Source organism: Lissotriton helveticus, chromosome 5_1 (assembly GCF_964261635.1).
Source record: "Lissotriton helveticus chromosome 5_1, aLisHel1.1, whole genome shotgun sequence".
NCBI classification, from domain to species: Eukaryota; Metazoa; Chordata; class Amphibia; order Caudata; family Salamandridae; genus Lissotriton; species Lissotriton helveticus.
Genome location: NC_136065.1, coordinates 1,844,555,020 through 1,844,568,749, shown reverse-complemented (window position 1 = coordinate 1,844,568,749; position 13,730 = coordinate 1,844,555,020).

The window sequence follows — 13,730 nt, the reverse complement described above, 5'->3', positions numbered from 1 at the left end:
GTTCCTACTCCATTCGCCCCCAAATTGCTTGGTCCTTCTGCCTCCTCTTGCTCTAACATCCATCAGGCCTCCCGTTATCCACTTCACTATACTATTACCCACACTCACTGGCACTTATACCTACGAATCCCTCTTTTGAGGTGCTCACTGATTCTCTGCCCCACTAGTTTTTTTCAACTCTCCCTACACTCCTTAGTTTTTCCTCCTATTCATGGCTTCGACTTGTTCATCTCTCCCTGTCCCCCTTGGATCTATTCCCATCGCTCCATCACTGTTGAAATCTTGGCTACCATGTTCCCACTACCAGTGCTCTCTTGGGCACTCTTTCAGTTTGAATGCCATTCTGTCCAGCTGACCCAACTTATCCCTAAGTCCCTGCTTGCTGCTCTTTCTATACGGCTAGGAAATGCAAAGAACCTACAAGTCTGGTTTGCAAGCCCATTGCACACTTAACTTGTCAATCTCTTAACTGTTTGCACCAGTAGCTTGGATCACAGACAATGCACGTCTGTAGTATACACAACACAACACACCATCAGCTACTGCCAGCTGTGTCGTCACAACCCTTGACTGTGCTGACACTCAGAGGAGGTATCGTGTCTGGAAGAGAAAAATTATTATCTCGTGATGGGTGACCTCTTGTCGAATGGCTGTGCAAGACATTCCGGAGCATCAAGTAAAATTACATTTTGCCATTTTAGCTCTCTTCTCCACAAACAGTGCTTTTTTGGTCCTTTTGTAGCAATCTGGCATGCCCTGGTAGTCTCTATCTATAATCGCTGTCGTGTTGTTGGCTCTGGCGCATATCTGCTTGCGTCTTCTTGCCTGTTAAATGCATCAGGTATAAGTGATCGGAGGGTGTAACCAGGTCACAGAGAAATGCAATTTCAGCACGTGTGCACTTTACATGGTATCATCCATATTAAAATCAATTTTGTTTTATGGGGACTTGTCAACCCCAACTGCAGAAGCTCACCAGAGACAAATGCAATCTCCTGAGGCCTGACATGTTGTCGAGTGAAGCAGCCATGGGATTGAACAGAGGCCATTATTTATTGTGCTTCCTGCCACGAATGTCTGCCAAGAAACCTTTGTTTGGAAATTCACGACTCTTTTAATAAAATGGCTTCATGGACTCAAGCAAACCTGCTGAATAGAATAATTACGCTTGTGATCGGTTCGCCATAATTTTCTACATGCTCTAATGGACTGAAGACATGTTAATGGACCCGTGATATATACGCACTGTAATGAAAGAAGATGACCACATACCAGGCACATACTGAGCGGCTATGGCTTCCCTAAGCTGTGGAAGCTGACAGATATTGCTGGGTTAGTATGTGGTAAGGCACTAATATCACATCAAAGGCACCTGCCGATAAGACAAACTATGAGACAAAGGGTAGAGTGGTTTGTTGATTGTATTAGAAGCCTGAGGTGGCATTGTAGGAGAATAATACTACCTTCCAATCAGTCAATCAATCAGGGGTTTATAAAGTGGAACTACTCACCGTGAGGGTCTCAAGGCGCTGGAGGGGGGGTCAGGGAGGGACATACTGTTCCCTCTGGGTGTAAAGGATCATTTAACCCCTCCCATGCTCATGACGAGCTCAGCTCGTCATGAGCCACGGTTGCCGTGTGCTCATGACGAGCTCAGCTCGTCATAACGGTTCCAAAGCTCGCATGCGGGGCTAATTCCCCCGCTGTGCTGAGCGTTCTAAGAAAACGGGTGTGGCCGTGACGAGCTCAGCTCGTCATGAGCACACGGCCACCATGGCTCATGATGAGCTGAGCTCTTCACGAGCACCAGGGCGCTGTGTGCGCCCCCCGCCCCCCAGCACAGTAGGGGAATTACCCCCGCGGCCAAGGGGTTAAAGAGCCAGGTCTTGAGGTCCTTCTTGAATTGGGTCAGCAACACAGATTGCCTGAGGGGGAGGGGCAGGGAGGTCCAGGTCTTGTTGGCGAGGTAGGAGAATGAATTTCCTCCGGTTTTGGTCTTGTGGATCCTAGGGACGGCGGGGAGGGCGTGTTGGGCGGAACGGAGCTGTCTGGTAGGTACGTAGAATGCTAGGCAGTGGTTCAGGTACGCTGGTCCTATGTTGTGGAGAGATTTGTAGGCATGTGTGAGTAGCTTGAAGGTGATTCTCTGGTTGACCTTTGCGTAGTTATCACATTATTTTGTGTTATACTGGAATGAAGGGGTTTGAAAGAACCAAGCAACTTTAAATAAAACAATAAGATAGAGATCGAGATAGGGAGTGTGTGTACACGTGTGTCTGTGAGTGTAATATGTATGTAATATTCCAAATAATAATATATGCTGACTTCACATCTCATTATCCCTACACCTGAGTTTTAGAGTTCAAGGTCTACATCAGTTTGCTCAGTTGTCGTATCCTGGCATTCTTTTTCATTTTCCCTCACTGTTGTCCCTTTCCTTGGTGTATCCCGTGGCATTGAACACAAAAGACCACCCAGACCTATTCCAATGCATCCCTGCAGAGCCAAGACTGGTGCTGCTACTTGTTTTTAATCAGGCATATCCGTTCGAACCACTTACCAAGAGTGCGGTGGGTGGAAGTGAACTGAGCATGTTTCAGTTCTGCCTGGCTGTACTCGAGGGGTGCAGACTACCATCCCCTCTGGAACCTGCACAGGGGACCCTTCTCCACATAAGCATGTGTGGTCCAGTGATTGTGGTTTCAAGTACATCTTGCTGGTGAGGGGCTAGCTACGCTGTTTCTGAGCTCCTCTGGCTGCTAAATAACGTTTTAAAATTGCCTGATTTGCTTCTCTTGCACATTTGTTTTAAAACTGTTTGCCTATGGAATAAACTGCACTGCTAATTGGTTTTGTTTTAAATAAAATCCCTGCTTTGACTTACCCCCGGCTAGGATTCCTTCCGGCACTTCGCGCCGCATTGCACAGCGGTCATAGGCCCCGGTCCACCACGGCGTGTGCCATTTGAGTGGAGGGCTTTCGCTGACCAATAGCCTGGGGCTCCCCTCGGTGTGACGCACTTCCGGGGACAGCGAAGGCGGGCCTTCCTTCTGTCACCCGCTACTTTAGGGGAATGCCGGCTCTGACGTGCAGCGGACACGCTTGCTGGTGAGGCGCTAGCCACGCTGTTTCTGAGCTCCTATGGCTGCTAAATAATGTTTTAAATTGCCTGATTTGCTTCTCTTGCACATTTGTTTTAAAACTGTTTGCCTACAGAATAAACTGCACTGCTAATTGGTTTTGTTTTAAATAAAATCCCTGCTTTGACTTACCCTCGGCTAGGATTCCTTCCGGCACTTCGCGCCACATTGCACAGCGGCCATAGGCCCCGGTCCACCACGGCGTGTGCCATTTGAGTGGAGGGCTTTCGCTGACCAATAGCCTGGGGCTCCCCTCGGTGTGACGCACTTCCGGGGACGGCGAAGGCGGGCCTTCCTCCTGTCACCCGCTACTTTAGGGGAATGCCGGCTCTGACGTGCATCGGATGCATTTGCTGGTGAGGCGCTAGCCACGCTGTTTCTGAGCTCCTATAGCTGCTAAATAACGTTTTAAAACTGCCTGATTTGCTTCTCTGGCACATTTGTTTTAAAACTGTTTGCCTACGGAATAAACTGCACTGCTAATTGGTTTTGTTTAAAAAAAAAAAATACCTGCTTTGACTTACCCCCGGCTAGGATTCCTTCCGGAGCTTCGCGCCGCGTTGCACAGCGGTCATAAGCCCCGATCCACCACGGCTTGTGCCGTTTGAGTGGAGGGCTTTCGCTGACCAATAGCCTGGGGCTCCCCTCGGTGTGACGCACTTCCGGGGACGGCAAAAGCGGGCCTTCCCCCTGTCACCCTCTACTTTAGGGGAATGCCGGCTCTGACGCGCCGCGGGCGTGCCAAAGGCGCGCCCAGGCAAGCCCGTCTGCGCCTGGCCGGGACCAGGGGCCACGACCCCTGGACCCTTATTGTCTATTCTGAGCAGGGGCTGCTCTCCCTGAAGAATGAAGTTCACTCGTTGTCCGATAGATTATTAGCAAAACTTGGGCGTGAGGGCCTGCTGAAATCACAAATAAACCCAAGGAAGTCAAATAACGCCCCACTATCGGCAAAACCGGTTAAGCAGGGGAGCCATCATGGGTGCAGGTTCGCACTGTTAAATACCCGTTCACTACAAAGGCACTGCATTGAGGTCTTCTCACTTCTTCAAGAAGACAGCCTGGACCTCCTATGTGTCACAGAAACGTGGCTTAATGAGTCAGCTATGCCGAATCTGGTTGCGGCGATGCCCCCTAACTTTGCTGCTATTCATTTTAACCGACCTAATGATAGGAGGAGGGTGGCATAGCTTTCCTCTTTAATAATGCACTGAAGGGGGAGGAGCTACGCTACCAACCAAGATGGCCGCGTAAGCTCCCGGCTCCGCCGACCTCCGCCAATAGCTCGTATATCCTGCTATTAATCCTGAACTCGCACCAGACTCCCGGGTTCATGAAGTATTTCTGCTTCTAAAGGTGCGATCCTGAGGTTTTTATCTTATCGGATGCCGAAGATATGCCGTGTTTCAATTCTCGGCCTACCATCGTGTGGAAGCCGGGGCCTCGATTTCTAGCTCATCCGGGTTGGAGTTGATCAACAACGGCCGCTGGACCTGGACTGAGCCCGGTCCCCCCGAGTGTCTCGTAACCTGTTTGTTTTCGGATGGTGGCATCGTGAACGGTCTGCACCGTGCACACAACAGCGTTTCGCACCGGCTGCCGTGTCCGGGGGTCCGACGCCCGGAGACCCTGCTGACCTCCCGGGGTTGACGGGCCGGGGCCCTCGCTACTGGCGACAGTGTCGATCTTACACGACGGAGAGCGCCCACTGTGATTGCTGGATTTGCGTGACCTGTTGCCCCGGAGAAGCCGGCCTCCGGGGTACGACTCCAGCTCTGCCCCTTCGGTAGAGGGGATGGGGCGGACGGAAGGTACGCCATCGCTGCAGGCCGTCATGGCCGCCTCTGAAGCGCTCCACTCACAGTTCACCGATGTATTCCGGACACTGCGCATGCAAGTTGACGGTATCTGGGGACCGGTCTATGATTCTCCGTTAGGCTCTCATCCATCTCTGGTACCAGCGGTGCAATGTACGCCTGAGATCGAGGTCCCCGGGCATAACCCGGATTTACTGTGCTTTGTTGACTTCCAATTCACGTTTTTTATTTTTCCTTTATTTTGTTCTATGACCTTTCTGTGTCCCTTTTCCCTTCTTCACAAGAGATGTGGCATATTCTCCTGATCGTTGAATCCTCATATCCGGGTGTCGAGTGTTGGACTCTCATATTCTGTATTCTGGGTGGACGGGATCCGATGATGTTTGCTCGAGGCTATCTGTACCGAATTGTTTTATCTCTGCTTAATTTGCTATTGATGTCTTTCAGATGCCTATGATTGTGGTGTATTCTCGAATTTGATCTGCCCGTCCACTGTTATGATATGTTCCATTGGACGATGCCCGATATGTATATTTCTATTCTTGTGTTATACTTAATAAAAAAAAATATTTAATAATGCACTGAAAACTGAAAATCTTTGCTCTGAATGTATAGTAGGCGCCGATGTATTAGGAGTGAAATTCTGCTCCCCTACAGACTGTGCTGTGTTTCTCTTAGTATACCGCCCACCACATACCCTAACTAGGTTTATGGAGCCCTTCCTGGAACTAGTTCATGATCTCCGTACACGTTACCAAGGAATGATGATACTCGGGGACTTCAATTTCCATTGGGAAACAATCCCAAAGGATGGCCAGGCAAAGCAGTTAGAAGAGGCTTTAACCTCTGTAGGACTCATCCAAATGGTGGGTGGGGCTACTCATGAGAAAGGTCACATACTAGATCTGGTCTGATCTTCCTGTCCGCTGATTGACCCTATAGTTATCTCTCTGTGTTCCTGGTCGGATCACTATCTAATTGCCGGCCAATATCCCCTTTCACAAAAAAGCCATGCCATGCCTGAATGGAAAACACTGCGCAGCTGGAAGCAGGTCAACACGACTAACCTGACAGCCATCCTACTGCACGCAGATAATATTTCACTCGGTAAGGATAGTCTGGAGTCAGAGTGTGCCACCCTATTGTCCAAACTCACGGAAGCCATTGAGGTTGTGGCACCGGCCCACAAGATCAGACTGGTAGATAAGGGTAAGGGGTCACCTTGGTTCAACTCCGCACTGAGGGAATTAAAACAAGCACTTCGTCAGTGTGAGAGAGCATGACGCAAATCCCATGAACCCAGTGCCCACTCTGCCTTTGTACTGAAGTTTGCCACCTACAAAAAAGCCATCCAACTACGGAAGGCCGAATTCTATGAGGCTGCTATTGCACAGGCGGCTAACCCTCAGAAAGAGGCTTCAGGATCCTAAACGAGTTAAGGAAGGTTAGGATGCAAGAACCTACTTTCAGTCAAAAGGACTGCCATGATTTTCAATCCTTTTTTCTGGGTAAGATAAAAGATCTGATGACAGAAATCCATCACACCCCGACCCTGCACTGCTCATTGGAGCCCCCTTACCCCTCCCCTAGGCTGACTAATTTATTGACTACCTTGCCCTTACTCACCAAGGAGCTTCTGTCCATCCTAGTGGGACTTGTGAAATCAGGCTCCCCAGCTGACCCATGCCCCCCTAACATTTTTAAGATGGCTTGGCCGGGCATCGTTGACAAAGTGCTATCCCTTCTGAATCGCTCCTTAGAAACAGGGCTTGTTCCTTCTAATTTTAAGAAGGCACGGGTGATTCCACTCTTAAAGAAACTAGGTGCCAATCCTAAAAATGTTAAGAATTTCAGGCCAATCTCCCAGTTGCCTTTTTTGGATAAAATCCTTGAACAACATGTACTACACTCCCTCACTCGTCACCTGGAATCTAACCAGCTTCTCTAATTTAATCAGGCTGGGTTCAGAGCCCATCGCAGTACGGAATTGGTCATGCTTTCCGTACTGGACGATTTGAGACTTAAGGCTGACATAAAAGTGCTGTGTGCTCTGGTACTACTGGACCTATCCACGGCGTTTGATACTGTTGATCATTGCCAACTACTATCGCGGATCAGGGATCTAGGGATCCAGGGTATGGCTCTGCCTGCATGACCTCATTCCTTGGGGACCGCTCCCAGCGAGTCCAATTAGAAGATTTGGTGTCCCATCCAGCCACGCTGGTATGTGGAGTGCCTCAGGGTTCAGCTTTATCTCCTCTTCTTTTCAATGCTTATCTACAGCCATTGATTGCAGCACTGAACCAGTTGGATTGCAGGGTTTATAGCTATGCCGACGACACTCAAATTTTAATCCAGATTGACCATACCCCTAGGGCTCACCTGAGAATGCAAGATATTCTCAAGTTCTCCATCAACTGGATGTCGGCCAACTCGCTAAAAATAAACCCTGATAAAACTGAGGTTTTAGCGGTCACCACAGTCTCAAACCCCTGGAATGATCTGTTCTAGCCTTCAGAACTGGGGCCCTTTCCCGAATCTGCCGTGGCCGTAAAAAGCCTTGGTATCAAGATTGATGCCTTGCTATCCATGTCACAGCAAGTGTCGGCTGTGGTTGGAACCACTGTGGGCCTAATGCGTCAGCTTCGGAAACTGTCTCCACTGTTGTCCTTTGCCACCCTTAGACTGGCAGTTTCAGCCCTGATTCTGTTGCGTCTCGATTATGGTAACTCTTTATACCATGGCCTACCAAAGAACCTTCTGGCCAGGCTCCAGGTGGTAATGAACGACGCGGCGAGATTAATCTTTAAAAAACCCAGACATGTACATGCTATGCCCTTACTGTAGGACCTACATTGGCTCCCGATCATACAGAGAACTAAATTCAAATGTCTCTGTATTGCGCATAAGGCCGTTCATGGCTTAGCCCCCAGCTACATTAAGGACTGACTGACCAATTACATCCCGAGTAGGGCTCTCCGGTCGGCTGACGCCTGCTACCTGGCCTGCCCCCGGTTTAATCGCTCGTCCTTGGGTGGTAGAGCCTTCTCGACCCTAGTCCCTCAGGCATGGAACCGCCTCCCTGTCAAACTACTTAAGGAAACTAATCTCCTTTGATTCAGGAAGAGTTTGAAAACTGTACTGTTTGTAGAGGCATGGGGGTCACTCTGAGCAGGTAACTTCATTCTCGACTACCTACCTTTATTTTAAAACTGCTCTCCCCTGAGGCGGAAGCCGGGGGACTCTCTGTCTATCCCTTTACTTTTTAAAAAAACGAATACCTGTTCTCAGCTGACATTGTCCACGCATAGGGCAGTGATTTAATCGATGTATTTTTAAATACATTTTGGGTGGCTAAACCAGTGCGCTTACCTTCTGTGATCATCGCGCGCTGCAAAGCGCGACTGCTGTGCTTATTTACAACAGCGCTGCCCTCTCGGTCGCGGTCACGTGACCTCTCCTACCTCACCCGCCATCTTGAGGAGGGAAGGGCTGCGCTCCAGTCTATCCAGCACTCCCGCCCTCTTAGCTTACTTAAGGGGCGTTTCATCTATCACAGGCAAAACCTTTATTTTAAAACTGCTCTCCCCTGAGGCGGAAGCCGGGGGACTCTCTGTCTATCCCTTTACTTTTTTAAAAAACGAATACCTGTTCTCAGCTGACATTGTCCACGCATAGGGCAGTGATTTAATCGATGTATTTTTAAATACATTTTGGGTGGCTAAACCAGTGCGCTTACCTTCTGTGATCATCGCGCGCTGCAAAGCGCGACTGCTGTGCTTATTTACAACAGCGCTGCCCTCTCGGTCGCGGTCACGTGACCTCTCCTACCTCACCCGCCATCTTGAGGAGGGAAGGGCTGCGCTCCAGTCTATCCAACACTCCCCCCCTTCCCGCCCCCTTGATGCTTAAAAGTAAAGCCACTTCCCGTCCGCGCAGCGGGCGGGCGCAGCGGGCGCGCCGGCGGCGGGCCGGAGGCTCGCCAGAGGCAAGCCCGTCTGCGCCCGTCCGCGCCGGGACCGGGCCCAGGGCCACAACCCCTGCCCAAAAGCTATCAGGTGATATCAAAACTTATACTAGCCAAAACCTACTTGCGCTGCGACCACTCACTTTGGCCAATTGCTCAAATATTAAACCATCGGAAATCCACAAGGATACCGCTATCATCTGCCCTCACTGTAACGACATTATCCCACTAATACTCTCCCAAATTAACCGCACTATAACCAAACATGATGTGGGCGCTGCCACCTCTATAGCTCTTATAAATGCTCGCTCGCTCGGTAAGCATAGGCAGGAAATTTTTGATCTTATAACTGATTTTAAACTAGATATACTGTTTATCACCGAAACTTGGACGGATGACACCTCACAGCCAGATTTGGTCATCGCTGTTCCAGAGGGATTTAAAGCCTACTGTCAGGACAGGCCTAAACAAAGAGGGGGTGGGCTGGACATAATTGCCAGAGATTCTTATCCTGTCAGAACGACATCTATTCCATCCACTTCATGTGAGGCCATGCAATTCGCCATCAACCTCTCACCCTTGTTTAATTTCAAGGGAATATTAATATACCGTCCTCCAGGAGCAAAGACGACCTTCCTATCTAACATAAATACCATGATGGAATCCGTAGCCACAGAAAGTAATTTTACGATCCTAGGTGACCTGAACTTTCACTTAGATTTAGGTCACCTTCCTGATTCTGCCGCCCTCATCTCCGATCTAGGTACCCTAGGGCTAAAACAACTTGTCACATCTTCTACCCATCAAGCAGGCCACATTTTGGATCCCATCTTTTCTAACCTAGAAGGACTGCAAATTACCAATATTCTGCCTATGCCTTGGACTGACCACTCTGCAATCTTTGCAAATATAGCCATGAATAATCACTGTAATATCAATCCTCAACCTATGCCCAAACAATCTTTCAAAGATTGGAAACATATAAATTATGACGATTTGAAACTCACACTGGAACAAACCCACCCTGTGTTTGCCTTGGACCCCAATCTAGCGCTCCAGCAACTATATGACTGGATGGGCCAGGCAACTCACCAATCAGCCCCGTCCAAAGAACATTCCAGCAACAGAGCCAAGCCTTCCGCCCCCTGGTACAATGACAAACTACGGGCACAAAAACAGATTAACCGTATTAAGGAAAGAACCTGGAGAAAAGACTATGATATCACCAGTAAATCAGTCTATAAGGAATCCTTAGCACTATATAAAACCATGATAGCGGAAGCAAAAAAAGAATACTACAGCAATCAAATTGAGAAAGCCAAGAATTCCAGTAAACAATTATTTTTAATCACTAAAGTACTATTAGGTAATTCCCCGGACCTCACTCCCCCCCCGTCACAACTGCTATGCGACTCTCTTGCCTCCTTTTTTTTCACCAAAGTAGATGATATCTACCAGGCTTTCTCTTCCAAATCACTTCCCACTACAATCTCTTCAACTACTTTTCTTCCAGTTAACACGCTTCCCAGCTTCCAACCGGTCACTCCGGACCAAATAAAAAACACACTATCTACTGTTAAATCAGGATCTCCACTGGACCCTTGCCCTCTCTCTGTACTCAGACCGGTAATGGAAATCATCATACCGGCACTCACGCAGGTCTGCAATACAATATTGCTGTCAGGCATTTATCCGGACCCCCTTAAAAACACCTTACTAAAACCTCTGTTAAAAAAACCCTCCTTGGACAAAACTGAGTTAAAAAACTACCGCCCTATTGCCAGTTTACCCTTCATGGCGAAGGTGATTGAAAAAATCATGAACACCCAGATCTCCGAATTTATTGAAAAACACCAGCTCCTCGACAACACACAGTTTGGGTTCAGGAAACATCACGGGACAGAGACAGCCTTGATTAAAGCCGCTGATGATATCAGGGTAATCAGGGACCAGGGTGGCACTGCCATACTGGTTCTGTTAGATTTATCGGCGGCTTTCGACACGGTCGACCACAACATCTTGGTCGACCGTGTCCAGGAATTTGGCATTTGTCACACTGCCAGAGACCTAATTGCGTCCTTCCTTGCCAAAAGAACGCAGGCTGTCATTCTGGGACCCTTTCAATCAGCTCAACTCTCTGCCCCTTGTGGAGTTCCTCAAGGCTCATCCCTGAGTCCGACACTTTTTAACATTTATGTGTCGGACCTTGCTAAGACCATCAAAGCACATGGGATGAGCCTAACCTCTTACGCCGACGACACCCAACTTGTGTTGGCGATTAAAGGGGATGGAGAGCAAGTAGCTGAAAAATTTAAGAAAGGGCTCCTAGATATTGGAGACTGGATGGCTACCAACTGCCTAAAGTTAAACTCGGAAAAAACCGAGGTACTCATTTTTGGACCACTCTCACCTGCCTGGCCTACCAGTTGGTGGCCAGAGACCTTCGGTACTCCTCCCACCCCCACCTCGAAGGTTAGGAACCTCGGTGTCATCTTTGATGATGGGCTAAATTTCATGAACCACGCCAACAAAACAGTATCAACAGCACATTTGAAATTAAAAATGATCCGGAAGATACGCCCTTTCCTCCCTGACTCTGCCATTAAGACACTGGTTTCTGCCCTTGTCCTTTCATCCTTGGATTATTGCAATGGGCTATTCCTTAATGCTCAAACTAGAGTAATTGCAAAACTTCAAACAATACAAAATGGGGCAGCTCGCCTTCTCTTCGGCAAAACAAAGTTTGAATCCATTTCCAAAAACATAAAAGATCTACGCTGGCTTACTGTACAAAAAAGAATTCATTTTAAATCCCTCTGCATTGTATTTAAAACAATTAACAATCAAGGACCACATTTTCTAAAAGATCAATTACAGCATTACAAACCCACAAGAGCTCTACGATCAGCCACTCTCAGCCAACTGATCGTCCCTCGCACCAAAACAGTTACCTGGGGTGACCGACGCTTTTTGGTGGCGGCCCCCAGACTTTGGAACACCCTGCCTCTTAACATCAGACAAAGTGTCACACTCCTTCAGTTCCGTAAACTTTTGAAAACCTGGCTGTTCTCTCACTAATACTCTTCTTTCTTTCCCTCACATCTGTTTAATTAACTGGCTCATTTCCTCACTTTTCCAGAGTTTATAATGGTTTTTAGCGCCAAGACGCCCACGGGTATATGCAGCGCTCTATAAATATTAAAAATAAATAAATAAAGACTAGTATTGGACGTCCGTTGATAGCGCTTAGAGACCCCTGGGTGATAATGCGCTTTATAAATTTATATTAACATAACATAACATCACATCTTGTGCAAAGAGCTGTGCCACGAGAAGGTGCATGTTTGTTGGCCAGCACAAATTAGCTCCTACAAGCTTTCACACCCAGGGAGCTTCATTGAGTAACGGAAACAGTTAACTGTTCTATCTCTCCCTGTTGTATTATTCTCCCCCGCCAAGTATCTTCTCACTCTCTGTGTTGCTCTCCCTCATATTCTCCTCTGTGCTTCTTTTTCTGCCAGACTCGCCCACCCTACATGCCATGTTGTTCCCTCCATCGTGTGTGTCTCCTCCCTGCCCAGTGTTGCTCACTCCCTCGTGGGTGGCTTTTCCTTTTTCCTCCTTCCCCCACCTAGCTTTATTTCATTTCCCACATGGCCACTCGCTACTGATTCGCTACAACCTCCCAAACCGTCCTCTGTTGTCCCTCAACCCTGTGGCTCTGTTGTATTTTTTGGGAGTTTAGGCAGAAAGTTGCTGCCGGTATTAGCCTTAAAAATATATTTTTTTATTTTTTATTAAGCGACCCATCACAGATTGGTAAATACAAAAAATGGCGCTCACATCATTTCATAGGTACACACATGTGATGCCTGTGCACGTGCCTTGGAAATGATGCAGCCAGTGACCACATCATCCATATCATCTCACCATTTTGCTGCACAGCATCAGCAAAAAAATGCTTTTTACTGATGCTAAACAGCATTGGCAAATCTAGTAGGTCCTAAAGGTGCAACCAATTGGCTTTTTCAATGCTTGCTTTTAAATTGACATTTGGCGATATTCCTAGCCATCCGCCTATTTGTTGCTATATATTGGCGATCCTGCAGCTTATTGATGACTTTAATTCTCATTCTACTTAGAATCCTCTTATCTTGTCCTCCAGCCACTTCATTATTTAAATTGACATTTGGTGACAATTTGTAATATTCATATCCATTAGTTGTTTTAACTTTTTAATACTTTTTAATGCTTTTACTTTTACTTTCACTTTCACTTAACATGTCTTTGCATAAACCCATGTGTTATATGCTCATTTAAAACAGTGTGTTCTTAGTTTTGGTCCTCGGTGCCTTTCTTAGAAAGTCTGTTTTAGCTTCCTTTGGCATCCATACTGGGTGAGGGAAATTCTATCAGCACTTGGTTCGTGCTCTTGCCTTTCATATGCATGGGCAACGGGGAACATAAAAGATGGGCTACGCATCTGTGGAGGCAGCATACGAAGCAGGTGCACCGATGACAGGTCTGCCCACACCCTGAAGCAGCTTAAGTCCAATAAACTGGCTGTTTGTAGACTGATACCACATAGAACACTCAAAAAGTGGACCCAGTTGTGCTGTTGGAGAATGCCCACTCTGATGTAAGTTATGCTTGGGGATCACGGTTCGATCCCCGGCTCCGGCGGCAGGTTAGCCCAGCACCATGTGACTCTGGGCAATAGCTTGCTTAATCTTCCCGACGGCCCCCAGCGCCTAGAGACCCTAACGGGTGATTGTGCGCTATACAAATGTGGATTATTATTATTAT